This window comes from Meleagris gallopavo, chromosome 8 (assembly GCF_000146605.3).
Source record: "Meleagris gallopavo isolate NT-WF06-2002-E0010 breed Aviagen turkey brand Nicholas breeding stock chromosome 8, Turkey_5.1, whole genome shotgun sequence".
Classification (NCBI taxonomy): Eukaryota; Metazoa; Chordata; class Aves; order Galliformes; family Phasianidae; genus Meleagris; species Meleagris gallopavo.
The window spans coordinates 3,229,498-3,243,998 of NC_015018.2; the positions used below are offsets into that span (position 1 = coordinate 3,229,498).

The 14,501-nt window shown below is 43.1% G+C and overlaps 1 protein-coding gene across 6 annotated transcripts in view; it reads left to right on the forward strand.

Moving 5' to 3' along the window:
* PCDH15 (protocadherin related 15) overlaps positions 1-14,501 on the forward strand; it is a 566,546-nt gene that overhangs the window by 198,022 nt on the left and 354,023 nt on the right. Inside the window, exon 1 of one of the 6 annotated variants that reach the window (XR_002117520.2) lies at positions 8,660-8,928. The exons of the other annotated variants lie outside the window; for them this stretch is intronic. The gene's annotated coding sequence lies outside the window, so the exon portion shown is untranslated. Of the gene's footprint in view, positions 1-8,659; positions 8,929-14,501 lie in introns of those variants that run through there. 6 annotated transcript variants of the gene reach the window in all.

The window sequence follows — 14,501 nt, forward strand, 5'->3', positions numbered from 1 at the left end:
CTTTGAATTTATTAAATATGATTTGTCATTATTCTTAATCTGTTATCAGACACAACAGAATAGACGAGCAGAGCAGCAGAGGATTTTGCAAGATCATCTGTATTGTGGCTGTAGCTGGGCTGGCTTTGCTATTCAGTGGTTCGTGTTGACCTGCTGATGTCATAGACATTACAGATACGACCAAGCCTAGCAAGTATGTTATTTAGATCAATTATTGTGTTTTGAATAGCATACTGAGGGTATTATAGCTATTACAACTGAGTTACCATCGGGTAAATAGGTTCTGAGGTTTTTACTGCTCCTGTGTGTGGCATAACTCAGCCTGGTTGAGTGAGCAATACTAGGGACCATAAGGCTTTCCAGCACCCATTGTCCTGGGCACATTCATATCCCTAGCACATCCAAATCCTCATTTCTGCAGCCTGCCTTCAGCCTGGAGTCTCAGTGCATGGCCTGTTATGGATTGACAGGAGGTGTCCTGAGTCAGCCATGTCTTTAAACCTGGTGTCCAGCATCAAGTGGCTCCTTTGTTGTGCTTCCAAGGTCAGATCTCAGGCAGAGAAGAGCTGGGACAGCACCAGGTCCTAAAGGATACACCCAATCTTTTTCACTGCTGGGTTTTCCTGTCTTTTTCTAGCTTTTATTTATTTGTTTCTGTTATTTGTTTGTTCATTTCTTTTTAATCTGTTGTTGTCTATCTCCAGGTAAATCTGTGAAGTAGCTTCATACATACAGTGCCATGAGAGACAGCACGAGCATGAGACTTGGATGCCGAAAACCTGTACTAGTGGCAGAGTGCTGTGGCAGGATCCTGCCTTGTGCTGTTTCATGGGAGAATACCTAGCAAGGAGGCTTCTGATAAGTTACTGTCTGTTACAACAACCTCCAAAATAGTTGCAGTTAGCAGAGGTTTTGATCAGAAACTCACTAAAGCCTAACAATAACCCACCTTCCTCTTGCTCTTTCACTTCTCTCTGTTGGGAGAAGGAAAAAAAAAAAAAAAAAAGGATCATAACTATATAGAAGTGGTTGTTCCTAAATTATTCATTTTGGTTTAACACCAATGGTGCTTACTGCTGTGCTCGTCTCTGGGGCTGGTCCATCCAGCGCTGCAGTGCTTAAGCATGAAAATTAGGAGTGGGATGGAGAGCAGCACATGGAGATGAAAAGGGGTTGAGGGGGTTATCTGGGGAAGATTTTAAACTAGAATGGCAATTACCTCTGTCTTTTCTGTATAATACATTTAAGAAAAATCTCAATGCCATCTGAAATCTTTTATCTCATTTCCTATAAGACCTGAAAGAACATAAAAATGAATTTGGGGAATACTTGAAGGTGTTCTTAATCCACTCTTTGTTCTTTTCAATACAATTTGAAGATGTTTCCATTAACTTTCTCAATACTACTTCTTCTAAGAGCTACTTGACCCTTGCTCAAAGTCTATCACATAATAATGCATTAACATTGAAATGATTCCAAGAGGTGAAGTTGAAGGCAGTAGTTGGTTACAATCTTCTGCCCTCAACTGGAAAGCAAAGTGAGAAATGTTTTATAGACACTCGCATGTTTTTTCTTCTACTGCGTGAAATGCATCCAAACAATCAAGAGTTTTCAACCAGCAAATAAATGCCAGCCCTGCAGAGAATTTTAAGAAGGACATACTGCCAACGCTAGGGAAGAACAAAAAGAACCTGGAAATTGAGTGCTCAGTGATTTGCTATGGGCAATGGGGATGAGCCAGAATGCCCACATCCTTTCCACTCATCCTAGCTCAAGTCAGTCCACTCCAGCCACGTGTGCAATAAGCTTATTGGCGCTGGAAAGGTAATTATTTGCTTTCTGCTTGCTTACTTTGTCCTTGTGTACAGCAAGTCAAAAAAATGGCAGTTCTGCCATTATGTTGTTCTGGTGACAAGGTCTTCTTTTTAGTGGTTTTTGTTTCAAAATAAAATATATTCAGAGCTCTAGAACTCTAGCTGGAAATGAAATATTTCCAGATCCCCATCTTTAACATTAATGTTTACTTGCCCAGAGAAGCTGTGGGTTCCCCATCCCTGGAGGTGCTCAAGGCCGGGTTGGATAGGGCTCTGAGCAACCTGACCTGGTGGGGAGCAACCAACCCATGGCAGGGTGGAGTGGAATTGGATGATGTTTAAGATCCCTCCCAACCCAAGCCATTATACAATGCTATGAATTATTCAGAGAGGGGAAAAAAAAAAAGGGAAAAAGTAACTCCAAGCAGTGATCCAAAAGTGGAAGCAAAAGAGCAACTTTGCAGTTAAGCTACAATTTATGCTTTTGGAAAAGTGGCTGAAAGTGTTCTGAAAATCAGCCTTGATCCAGAGTTGAGAAAAAGGTTTGGAGAACAGTGAATCATTCTTTCTATCAGATGTGTTTTATGAGCTACTTGCAGTTTAGATGCATTTGAGGGTGCTTGTTTGTGGCATCTTTCTCTTTGAAGCTCATAGGTTAATGCTTCTCCCTTTTGAGAGGGAAAAACAACCTGGGCCAAAGGAAGAAGTTGAAGAAGACGAGGAAGAATTGGAGAAGCTATGAACAGGGTACAAAGAGGCAAGCTCAGATTTGTGTTCAAGCAAAGGAGCAGATAACTCTGCCAAATGGTGCCCACAGGCTTTGGGGATAGCCTTTAATAGGGATACTTCTCTAAATTTAGGGAAAAAACTTGATTTTGTGGGGAAGAACAAGGAGTGGTCTAGATCTTCTGCCTGTATGGAGTTTCAAGACTCCCACTAGGAACTCCAGCACTGCCATTTATTGAGAGCAGCTGCATAGTGACAGCAGGGGGACAGAGGATAGGGCTGAGGTTGCAGGTTCTGTGCAGGCAGCAAGGAAACGTGATCCTGGAGTTCATGGAGCTAACATACAAGGTGTTCATGGTTGGAGTCTGGGAGCTATTGGCACATAGATTGGTGCCCTTAGATCATCTTCTCTCATGTTTTTGATGTAGATTGTAATAATGAATGGGCAAATCAGTTTATTTTTTCTCTCAAAAGATTATTAAAAGGAACTACATTTTCTTCTGCAATGGCAGGGGTTTAGGACCCAAGGGAACCGGAGGATTTACGTCTCTAATCTGCAGGATTAGCCTTGCCTGACAAGGAGCTAGCATGCAGTTGTCTTGGAGCCTTCCGTTAGCTTCCATGGTGTATGAGACTGCTGAAATGAAGTGGTCCTGGCTGGAAGGGGAATTCGTTTGAGGATCCAAGCAGAAGTGTCAATGTCTGAACTGAGGCTGCTATTATTTCCCGGGGGAAAATTAATCCAGGTCAGATAGCAAAAGCGTATAGTTCCAGTTTTAGTCTTCAGTATGTAGCAATCAGGGCTGTGTGTGTGGTGAGCTGTGAAAATCAGAATATAATGGCGAAATACTGTGTAACAGTATAGAAAAATAAATTTATTGGGTATTTTACTGTATAATGCTGTACCGCTTAGTATACAACGTTGTAGTGTTTTCTGATGTTCAGATAGGGCAAAAGAGGAATCTCTTCAAGAGAGTCTTTCACCTTTCAAAGTGCTTAACTGGGTGAGTGATATATAAGTATCTGCATCTCAGCTGCTCACATCTCTGTTGGTATGGTAGTGAGGGAAGCCAGGCCCATGGCACGTGGCTATGGATCTGTTGGCTTCGTGTGTTGGTCTTCACAGCTGGTATTTGTGTCTTGTTGACCAAGTGATAGAAGTGTGTAGGCATTTGGACTGCCAGGGGGTTCCTGGGGCATGACCATGGCATGTGGGTGTTGCCAGATGTTGTCACTACTGTGTTACCTGACAGAGGCCTTCTGGGAAACCTTTCTCAGGCATTCCGAGGGTGAAGAGAGAATTGTGTCACAATTCTCACTAGCTGTGGGACTGTGACTTCGGTAATTTGGTTCTTTTTTGTGCTTTAATTGCTTGGACGTATACTGGTGTTCCAAACTTGTGTTGGCTTAAAATGAACAAAGGGAGTGCAGAAGGATTTTTATCCTCTTTCTTCCAGTGGCTAAGGAGAGCTCCCATTTTCTCTGTGAACCGTGCCAGCAGAAGGAGTTTCAGTCCTGGGACTTTCTCTGTGTTGTACTTGAAAGAGCCTGATCACCAGGCTACTGAGCAGTTATCTCTTAATCTGTCTTTGCAGCCCCATTAAAGCCTGCTTTGCTGTCAGGGATTCAGTAGCAGAGGTGAGGGATGTCTGCATGAATTGTGAATATCCTGGTTCTCAAAGCATTTTCATGCAAATCGAAGTTGCGTTCTTTTTGTTTTCTGACCCTGGAAGTGCGTTTGGTTTTGTTTCCTAAGAGGGGAATGAGAGGCATCTCCATTCCCGATCTGGGTGGGTATTCCAGTTTTCTCGTTGTGAAGGACGTAGGAGGCGACTGGAAGAAAGCGGGCTCCTCTGGGCCTTAGTCCCTGGGATTAACTTGGTTTAAGGTAGGGAGTGCTGACTTTCTCAGCCTTGGACTGAGTTCTGAGCCTGCACAGAGATGCAGACCTTACCGGGTCCCTACCAGGCTGTAAGCATGCCCACGTTGCCCTGTGCCAAGGGCCACGTGTTGCAGCATGCTCCTTTCCCCGCTAGCTCTGCAAAAGGATGCAGGGCTCCTCCACCTAAAGGCCTCCTTGCCCATCAAACACAATTTCCTTGGTATGACACGGAGGGATTTTGCACAAAATGTTACCTTTGCAGAAAGAATTGCAGGTTATGTAGTCATTAGCTGTGCCGTACTTTAGATGAGAAGTTAGTGCGCCGGTTCCATCTACTTAAACCCGCTGGATCTTTAAATAGGTGTCCTTGGCCAGCTTTTCTCACTCAGTTAATCCCAGCACAGATGAACCGGCATGAATATAAATGTTTATGGCAGTTCTCACAGCTGCATACGGAATATATTGGATTGTTTGCATGTAGTCAGTGCTACGGATTTGTGATTTGATGCTCTACGAAGAGTCCTCAGTACACTTTCTGAAAGGAGCTATGTAAATGTGGATACAATTAGCTTTGTGGGCTTTTTTGAGAAACGTATCTAATAATAAAATGCTGGAGTGCAGAACAGCCATTTCCCTTGATTTTCATTCACGTAATATTTATAGTGCTACAGAACAAACGGCGTGTTGAAAAGAGACCAAAATTAGCGCCATGAATGAACTCTCCTTGAGAGGCATTTGTGATGGAATTATGTCGCTAACAAACTTGAGTAAACCAATTACTGTTCCTCCTGGATTTGTGGGTATGACAGCTCCGTGGGGCTGCTGTAATCCCTCCCTGTGAGCAGATGGGCAGGCTGCAGGTCTTTCTTTGCACCGTGTGTTTTCAGCTCCTTCTGCCCTGTGCTGTGCCTTACGCCCTGCCTCTTGGTGCCGAAACCACCACAAAGGGCAGGAACAACATCAGTTGGGATGGTTGTGCACGTACATCTGTGTTTTGTCTGATGTAATTATCCAATACCAAATCATCATAGAAGGGTGGCCTTGAATGCCTCTACGGATGGAGCATCCACAACCTCTCTGGTCAGGTTTGTCTCTTGAAACTGATTGACACCCATACAGCTGCAAGGAGTTGACTTTGCCTCAACTAAGCTAGTCAAAATCTTAAAAGCACGAGTATTTTCAGCTGTTCTGTCTGGCTGTGGTCTTGCTTTTAACTAGAAATGTGTATGTTGATAACTTGAGGACTTGATCTAACGATGCTGCTTTCTTTCTTAAGTAGTAGCTGTTGTCTCCCAGTCTTATTTAGCAGCTCCTCAGTGATGAAAGAAATCACTTCCTGCTTATGTTAGTGTGTAATTTGTAGGTGGTACCAAAGGTGACTAGGGTCCTTACACTGGGAAGGACCTCAAGGCTCTCTGGCCTATTTTCCCACTCAGAGCAGGCTGCCCTGGGCTTTGTCTCATCAGGTGTGAGGACCAGGGCTGCACAAGTTTGCTGTCCCGATGGGAAGGAGGCATCCCTTAACTTCCCTTTGAGCTGCCTTCTCTCAGTATGTGCCTGTTATCTCTCCTCTTGCCCTGTCAGAGCCCCACCGTTCAAGCAGATGTTCAGTTTGTTCCCTTTTTGCATTCTGACCATCCTGATGTGGATACAAGAGCACAGAGGAGGATAGTGCTGAAAACCTGCTAAAAGTCAGGGAAAATGACAGCTGCTGTCTTCTCATCCACCAGACCAGGCACTTCATCATAGGAGTCAGTCAGCTTTGGTAGGCATGACCGAGCTTGGGTAGATAGGGGCTGACTGATCCCACTTGCCTGCTTCTCCTTCATATGTCCAGGTCTGTAGTTTGCAAAGACTCACTCCATTATTTCCAATGATCTTTGTGTCACATAAGGTGTTTAAAATAGCTGGAAGATGGAAAGTAACTTCGTACAAGTATATTTTTTAAGAGACTGTACTGAAGACCTTCCCTTTCTATACCCATGTTTGACTGAGTAGGATCAGAGCCATGCGGCAGCTTTTTTTGGCAAATGGTATCGTGGGCTCCATCAGCAGAGGGGTGGTCAGCAGGGACAGGGAGGTGATTGTCCCCCTCTACTCTGCTCTTGTGAGGCCCCATCTGCAGTACTGTGTCCAGGTCTGGAGTCCCCAGTACAAGAAACACAGGGAGCTGTTGGAGAGGGTCCAGAGGAGCCACGAAGATGATCAGGGGACTGAAGCACCTTCCCTACAAAGACAGGCTGAGGGAGCTGGGCTTGTTCAGCCTGGAGAAAAGAAGGCTGTGGGGTGACTTGCAGCCTTTCAGTACCTAAAGGGAGCCTACAAACAGGAGAGGAGTCAACTCTTTGAAAGGGTAGATAACTGCAGGACAAGGGAAAATGGTTTGAAGTTGAGGGAGAGAAGATTTAGGTTGCATGTCGGGGAAATTCTTTACAGAGAGAGCGGTGAGGTGCTGGAACAGCTGCCCAGAGAGGCTGTGGATGCCCCGTCCATCCCTGGAGGTGTTCAAGGCCAGGTTGGCTGGGGCCCTGGGCTGCCTGGTCTGGTATTAAATGGGGAGGTTGGTGGCCCTGCCTGTGACGGGGGGTTGGAGTTTCATGATCCTTGAGGTCCCTTCCAACCTCGGCCATTCTGTGATTTGCCCTACATCAGGTCTGTTGGTCTGGGTCAGTGGTGAGCTGAACTGGCTTTTATAAGCCAGACAGACCCTCTTGATGAGAGAGATGAGGTCAGTGGAGAGCATTTGAATACCAACAACGTTGGTGAGGTACATAGGATCCTTACAGAAGATAAAGAAAGTAATGAATGTTTTTTACATCAGCCATCATTATTTGTCAGCTTTTCACACTTCTAAACTAACTTGTATATGTGAAGCTCTCAATTATCCCAGACCAGAAGGTGAATTAGTTCCTGCTGATAACGTTCCAAGAAAATACAAAACTAACAACAATAACGTGGTTGTACCATATTAAATATTTAATGTACTCATCTGCACTAAGTAAAGTTTTTTTTTTTTTTTTTTTTTTCTCTGCAGCAGTTTCTCCTGTATTGTGCTTTCTCCCTGTAGGAATTCCTTTGATGCTGGGCTGGCAGAAAGCAGGCAGTGGTTCAGCAGGAGCTGGGCTTGGTGCTTGGAGAACACGGGCACGCAGTGCTGCTAGGGTAGGAGAGCCAGTGCTGTGGGCAGGTGTGTTTCATAGGGAAAGGTGAAGCTTATGGACGGATGGTAGAATAAAGCTTCAATTTTGTGTTTTTTTTTTTTAAATGTATGTATGTATGTCTTAAAATTGTAGAATTTTTCAGTCTGCACTTTTATATCAATAATAAGCTTGGTCTTTAAGGACAAAGATAATACTCTTTTTTTTCCAATTTGCCTCATTTATCTAGTTTCGTTAGATCCTTTTGAAGGAAAAAGAAAACTGCATGTCTTACTGAGTAACCCTTTTGAGCAGGGTTTGTGTATGAGGAACAGAACTTTGAGACAGTTGTGAAAGATGATTCTGTATATATATTTTTTAAAACAGTGATTTTAGTCTCAGCACAAGGTCTCAAATAACCGATGTTCTGTGATATTTTTTCATATTTTTGAAAGAAAGAGCATGGCTTTGTGATAGGGATGATGCTATGGTGGCAGCCTGTCAGTATCTAAACGGGGGCTGTAAGAAGGAAGGGGACAGGCTCTTTAGTAGGGTTTTTCTGATAGGACAAGGGGAAATGGTTTTGAACTAAAAGAGGAGAGGTATAGATTGGATATGAGGAAAATGTTTTTTAGAATAAGGATGTGAGGCACTGGTACAGGTTGCCCAGAGATGTGGTAGATGCCCTGTCCTTGGAACCACACAAGATCAGGAGGGGACTCTGAGTTCCTGATGGAGCTGCAGGTGTCTCTGTTTATTGCAGGGGAGCTGGACCAGATGGCCGTTAAGGGTCTGTTCCAACTCTAACAATACTAATAATCGTTAGGTCCCCAGCCTCAGCTGTGACTCCCCTTTGGCCACCGAGGCTCTTCAGGAGACAGCCATCAGCTCTTGCTCCCAGAGCAGTCCCACAGGGCAGGTACCCCCCTGCTGCCCTCTGGTATTTCTTCATTTTGCAGCTGAGGCTCCAGTTGCACTTCTCCTGCTGAACAGAGCTCGTTAAAGCTGAGCCCAAACTCAGGCAGGGCTTGCTGCGGAGGGGGTGTTCCTATGGACCGCCCAACTTTCAATAAACTTGATGATATTCCCATGCAGTCTTTCACCATTCAAATGCGAGTCTGTGCAGGCTTTGGCAAACAGGCGTTTCAGCACACGCTTTTCAAATTTAATGAGGATAACTGAAGCGAGCTCCCATCTCGCACCGGGCACCCTCCTTCCAGGCAGCGCACAGCACTGAGCAGTAAGGAGCTTACTGCTCTCCCACAGCTCTCCGAGAGCAGCTCGCTGCCATCAGGTGCAGCTGTGTGCGAGCGCAGCCGGGCCGCGGGGATGCTGAGCAGCGCTGCGCCTCTCCGCCTGATGTGCCAAGGTATTTCTTTCCCTCTGCTCCTTGGGCTGGGATGGCTGCCGTGCTGCGTTGGCTCGGGTTTGGGCTGGAGGTTGAGTAGAGCAGCGGGGGTTGTGGCGAGCTGCGCGCATAGAGCAGGCAGGAAAACTTGCTGCAGAGCCCTGCCAGGCAAACTTTGTGCCACCGAGTGAGAGACGGTGCGATTTCTTGTGTTTTGCCTTTCCCCAGGGGTTGTATCAGCTGCAGGATTGCCTCGAGGCAGCATTTTGTTTATTCTTCAGTTTTGGTCAGGGAATTCGCTGCCACAAACTGCTGGTTGTGTTGGAGCAAGGGGAACCGGCACAGAAAGTGATGGCTTAGCAGGGCTTCCTCCGTGCCACTTTCACATCAGCCTGGTTCCCTGCAGCGATGGAGAAAAGGTCCTGGCGTTTGTTTGTCAATTATTTATGCTGATATTTGGTGCTTGTTGCAAAACGGAGCTGTCGTGGCTCTTCTGTGTGCCCTGAGAGCAGTTTGTTTTGGGGAAGCCCTTGTCTAACAGCCTGATATGCCGGGCTGCTTTTTAGCTCGTTTCTGCAGGTTTTTGAGTCAGGGCTTCATAAGCTCACAGCCTTATTCATGGCTCATTTGTTGATATGCAGTAACTGCTCCGCTAATACTTTCTGTTACCCTCTATCCTCCTAATCCCTTCTTTGTCATAGCACAGGCAATCTTATAAATGTCTATTTCACAATGGTATTATTTGATCTTAACTTGAAAACACTCTGCATTAACTTTTTTTTTTTTCTTTTTCTGCGTAACAATTCTTTTTTTGATTCTTGGCATGCTACTTGGACTGCTTGGTCTTATTTTACTAAATGTTTTTCTTAGACTCCTGCAGGTTCCTTGCACAGCACTCATTGCAACGCTGCCATCAATCTAAGGTCAAATCGTAGTTTAAATAATAATAATAAAACTAGATTTTATTGATGATTGCATCCCATTTAGTATGGAGAACAGTTGTATTGTATCTCAGGTGTCATTGGGTGGAAAAACAGGCGTGTGTGTGTGCATTTTTTCATACAGAAGAAGAAAGCCCCACTATTACACGAGGATAACACCCTCCTGTGTAAGATTAACTCTAGGTCCGTATTTTGTTCCTTCCTATGAAGTCGTCTAATTGGTGGAGCTGGTAAGCTAATAGTGTGGGGAACAGAGTAAATAATTCATGATGTTAATATTAATGAGCTGTGGACTTTGGCAGGTCTGAGTTGCACTTCAGGGAGCTTGAGACTTTGTGTATGAATTCCCAGTTCCTCACACTTGACTTGCAACTACTGCTTTAGGTTTCCTTGCCCTGGGGGCTTTGGTTAACTGGGGTTATTTGATGCATTTTTATCTATGGCGTTAGTGCTCAGGTTAAAGGAACAGAATCCACGTGGCTTTGCAGTTACAACCCTATGAAATAAGAGTGCAATTTAATGAGTGCTACTCTGCTTAATGATGAACTGCTCCTCTCTCAGCTGTTGTAATAAGCCTCAAAAGGGAGAAAGTTAGTTCCAATTGCTATGTTTCATGCCTTACCTTGGACAGTGAATAGGCAGACAGTAAAGAAGTTTGGGGCTCCGTGGCTTCTTTATGGTTACCTACTTGTGCTAAATCACTGGTTGGAATAATTGTATTGTCACCTTGTGTCACATTTGCTCAGGTGTAATAGCTTTGCCAGCAAGGCAGTCGCCTGTAAAATTGTGATGCAGAGTTCTTAATATTCTTCCCAAATATGGGAAGTGTTGCTCAAGACTATTGGTTTATTTTTGTCTTTTTCAAGATTTTTATTAAATGAGGTTAGGTTACTGATTTACTGGGATTTTCAACGTCTTTGTTGGGAATAGCAGACAGATCTTTATGGTGGAAAAACCATTTATTTGCTCTTAGATACATTAAAATAACAGTATGAAAGCAGTTTAAGCTGTTAGGCCTAACAATAATACCAACTGGCCATGCTGGATTCTGGTCTTTGCTTATTCTATTGTAAGTGTGAAAGATGGTAAGTGAGAATTGGTTCCTCGTGTGCTGCAGGCATTCGCTGGAGATGTTCAGCGCTTGCTGAGTTGTGTGATGTTGTAACTTTTTCTTCTTGAAAAGTCCACTATCCTCAAACAGTTTGTTAACAACAACAAAATAAAAGAGAGAGAAGCTTTCATGAAGTGAGCTTGTAAAGGTTATTTGTAGAAATTAATACTGAGATTGAAATTTGGAAGCTGAGGTGTGACAAACGGCTTTGGATGCAAATCGGATTCACATTCATAATTTCAAATACATATTCAGAGCTTATGATTGCGAAGGGGCACCCATGTGGTTCTCGTTCCTGCAGCCACAACATCACTGGAGTACATATTGAGCCCCTTCTTAAAACCAAGGGGTCTTCTTTTGTCCTTGGTGCTCTTGGAAGCGTGGAGCTTCTGCCACTCACATTTCTCCTTATTTTCTGGGTAGATGCAGGCATAAGCGTTGTTTGCACTAAAAATCATTTCTGCTCGTCTGTCTTTTTGAGTACTTTTGTGTCAAATTCCTCTTTCCTCAGTGTGCTGAATATGATGATGCATTGCATTCATTTGTGCACATGATCAGCGTTCACTTTGGTAATACTCTTGCTTTCTCAGGGGTACGCTCTGGTTCAAGGGTCAATTTTGCTTTTTTTCACCTAGATGCCGTTCATTATCCACTATGATGATGTTGCAGTTAACTGTAACTTACTGGTTCTCCTTTGCAGTTTTCACTGGGAAGTGCTCAGCATGATAGGGAACCTCTTGTATTCCCCGAGTGCATGACCTTGTGCTGTCCTTCAGTGCATTTTTCTCCTCTTTCTGCTACTTCATTTTTTAGAGCATCTAATTACTTATGTGTGATGTCTATCTTCTCTTCCAGTATCTCTATCCCCATTGTATTCTATCTTATCGGCCTATTCCTAATACTGGCGACAGAGTTATTAGGGGAAAATGTTTAATAAGATCAGTTCCAAGAAGATTCTTAAGACCCTGTAATAATCACTTAAGTTTTCAGGACTTCTGCTGTTGTCTCCCCTGGAACCAGATGCTCACCCATCTCAAAATTGCTGTGTTAGTTGCAGCTTAGCTAACAGGTTCCCATGTGACGCTGCTGAATGCTCTGCTTTAATCCCGATTAATGAGATATACAGCATTTGGAGAATGTTATCTGATGAAGTAATCTCTTAGGTTAGTTTGTCACAAGCTACCTTTTGTTAAACCCATATTAAATTTGGTCACATTCTCCACTGCTTTCATGCATTTGGAAGGAAATTCAATGGGAATAATACTTCGTCTCTACGCCCCTGAAGTAAGTTTTATAGGCTGGCAGAAAATTCTTTTCTTGAAAACATGAATAATTTATTTTTCTTTAATTGTATGCAGTATCCTGGTTAAAAGATACGTCTTAGCAATATTCCATTTTGTGTGCCGTTTATTTCAAAGCTTGGGGTCTAACTCTTGTGGCCCATAACATGGAGTTGAAAACTTCATGATTCCCTCTTTTGTGCCCTTGTGTTCCTCACATTATTTATTTCACTGTCGATACTCTTCCTCTCATACTACCCTGAGGTCCAAAATGGCCTTTGGTATCTAGATTATCATTCCCCAAATCCTGTTTGCTCTGCATGTGATCACAGAGCATTCCTCTCCTGATCCTTACTACTTGTAACATGAAAAAAATTGCAAAACTATCAAAGAAAAAAAAATCACCGTGTTTGGACTTAAAAATCTTCCTATGATTCTTTTACATCAATTCCTACTATATCCTATTTTCTTGGCCTCTTCATTGTGTAAGTTTTTGTCTTTTTTTGTTTGTTTGTTTGCTTTCACTGAAAGCCTTCTAATGTAGATGCGTTACTGGGTGTGCATTCATTCATGGAAAAAAATACCATCCTAGAGTAGAAGAGAGCAGCTGGCTTAGCTGGAAGGGACCAAAAAGATTAAGTCCAGCTCCCATACCAGCCGAAAGTCTGCTTGAAAGTCTTTCCCTGTTTCTTCCCTGCAACACCGAAGGCTTGAGTACCTTGGATTTGAAGATATCCGTGCCACTTTCATATTCAGACTGCTGAGCTTCTCAATTCAGTTGGCTTTTCTAGTAAGTTCCCCTAATTTCTAAACAAATGTTGATAACCCTCAATTACAAATCTGTTTTCTTTTGTTCTTCCTTTTTATTTAATCGGCTTATTACCATTCAAATCCAGTTTACTTTTCTGTGAGTGAATTCTCTGAAAATCAAGTATGAATTAACCTTATTTCTTACAGATAGAAAGGTTATCCACTGAATCAATCGTGTATGAGAGTACACAAATTACACTGTCGTTTGCGTTATTTGCTCTTTGTATCTGGAAAATTCAATTCTCCAATGGTAGCACAGTTTCTAATAGTTCTTATTTCTCTAGGAACACTACAGTGATCTACGTGGTCCTTCAGGGTTTATGGCATTACTGCAGTCAAATGCAATTTGGCTGGATCATCCCTTCCCAGAGTAATTGTGATCAAAACCAATATTGAAGTCTAACATATGGTGCTCTTCTAGCTTTATATCTCTTTACTGAAATTGAAAATCCTACAGCGAGTATCTTTTCTGCACATGCCTGGAGAAATAATAAGATTAGGTTAGATGGAAGAGCTGTACTGAAAATGAGCCAAACACAGTGGCACCCTGTCCTTATCTGTGGCTGCTGTGCTCTCCTTTTGTTGTAGTGAGCTCTTCACCAAGGAGCGGCTGTTAGACCTGCAGAGCTTGAAAGTTGTCTGCCCTGATGGAGCTGAAGTGTTTCACAGAAGGCTTTGCTTCAAATCTGATCAATGCCATTTGCTGTACTATCTGTACAGAGGTTTATAGAGAAGGTTTTCTTCTCCTTTTTCCCCAGCATAGGATGATCACATGTTGGCCATTCATCATACAGTTTTCTAGTTGTGGTGAGGTGATGCCGGAAAGCTAGAAGATGCAATTGAACTTGGAGCTTGTTGTCTGCAATAATGCACAGCCTGATCCAAATCCCACTCAAGACAGTATTTCTTAGGCTCACATTTCTTTTAATGCTCTCAGATGGCGTAATTATACAGCAACACTACTGTTGTGCTTGTACGTGAATGTATACTTTTCTTTCACGTACACGAACATACATACATGTATATTTGATATGTGTGCAAATGTACTTGGTAACTACAATGCAATCTTCAGCTAGTTCAGTGTAGGTGCTTCAGCAGCCTGTACTTCTGAGCTCCAGTCCTTGTTTTGGTGGTGCCCCACTTGCTTTAATGCAAGTTCCACTTAGCTGAGTAGACCATCAGCTAAATTGCCAGCGAGTTCATGCACGGATAGATAGCAACTATTGGTTTGACAGAGAAATATCAGTAAGGTTTCAGTGCAAAAATCCAGAACAAAATCCAGGCTTTCAGGAATAAGGCTTTTGTATCACAATGTACAGGAAGAATTGCAAGCTCTATTAAAGCACTAAATGTTTCCTAAAGTTTTATAGCAGTTTAATATCCTTTTATCTTTTTAATATACCTTTTTTTGAAGTGAAATTCAGCTTGTACTTTTTTTTTTTCCCCTTAAAT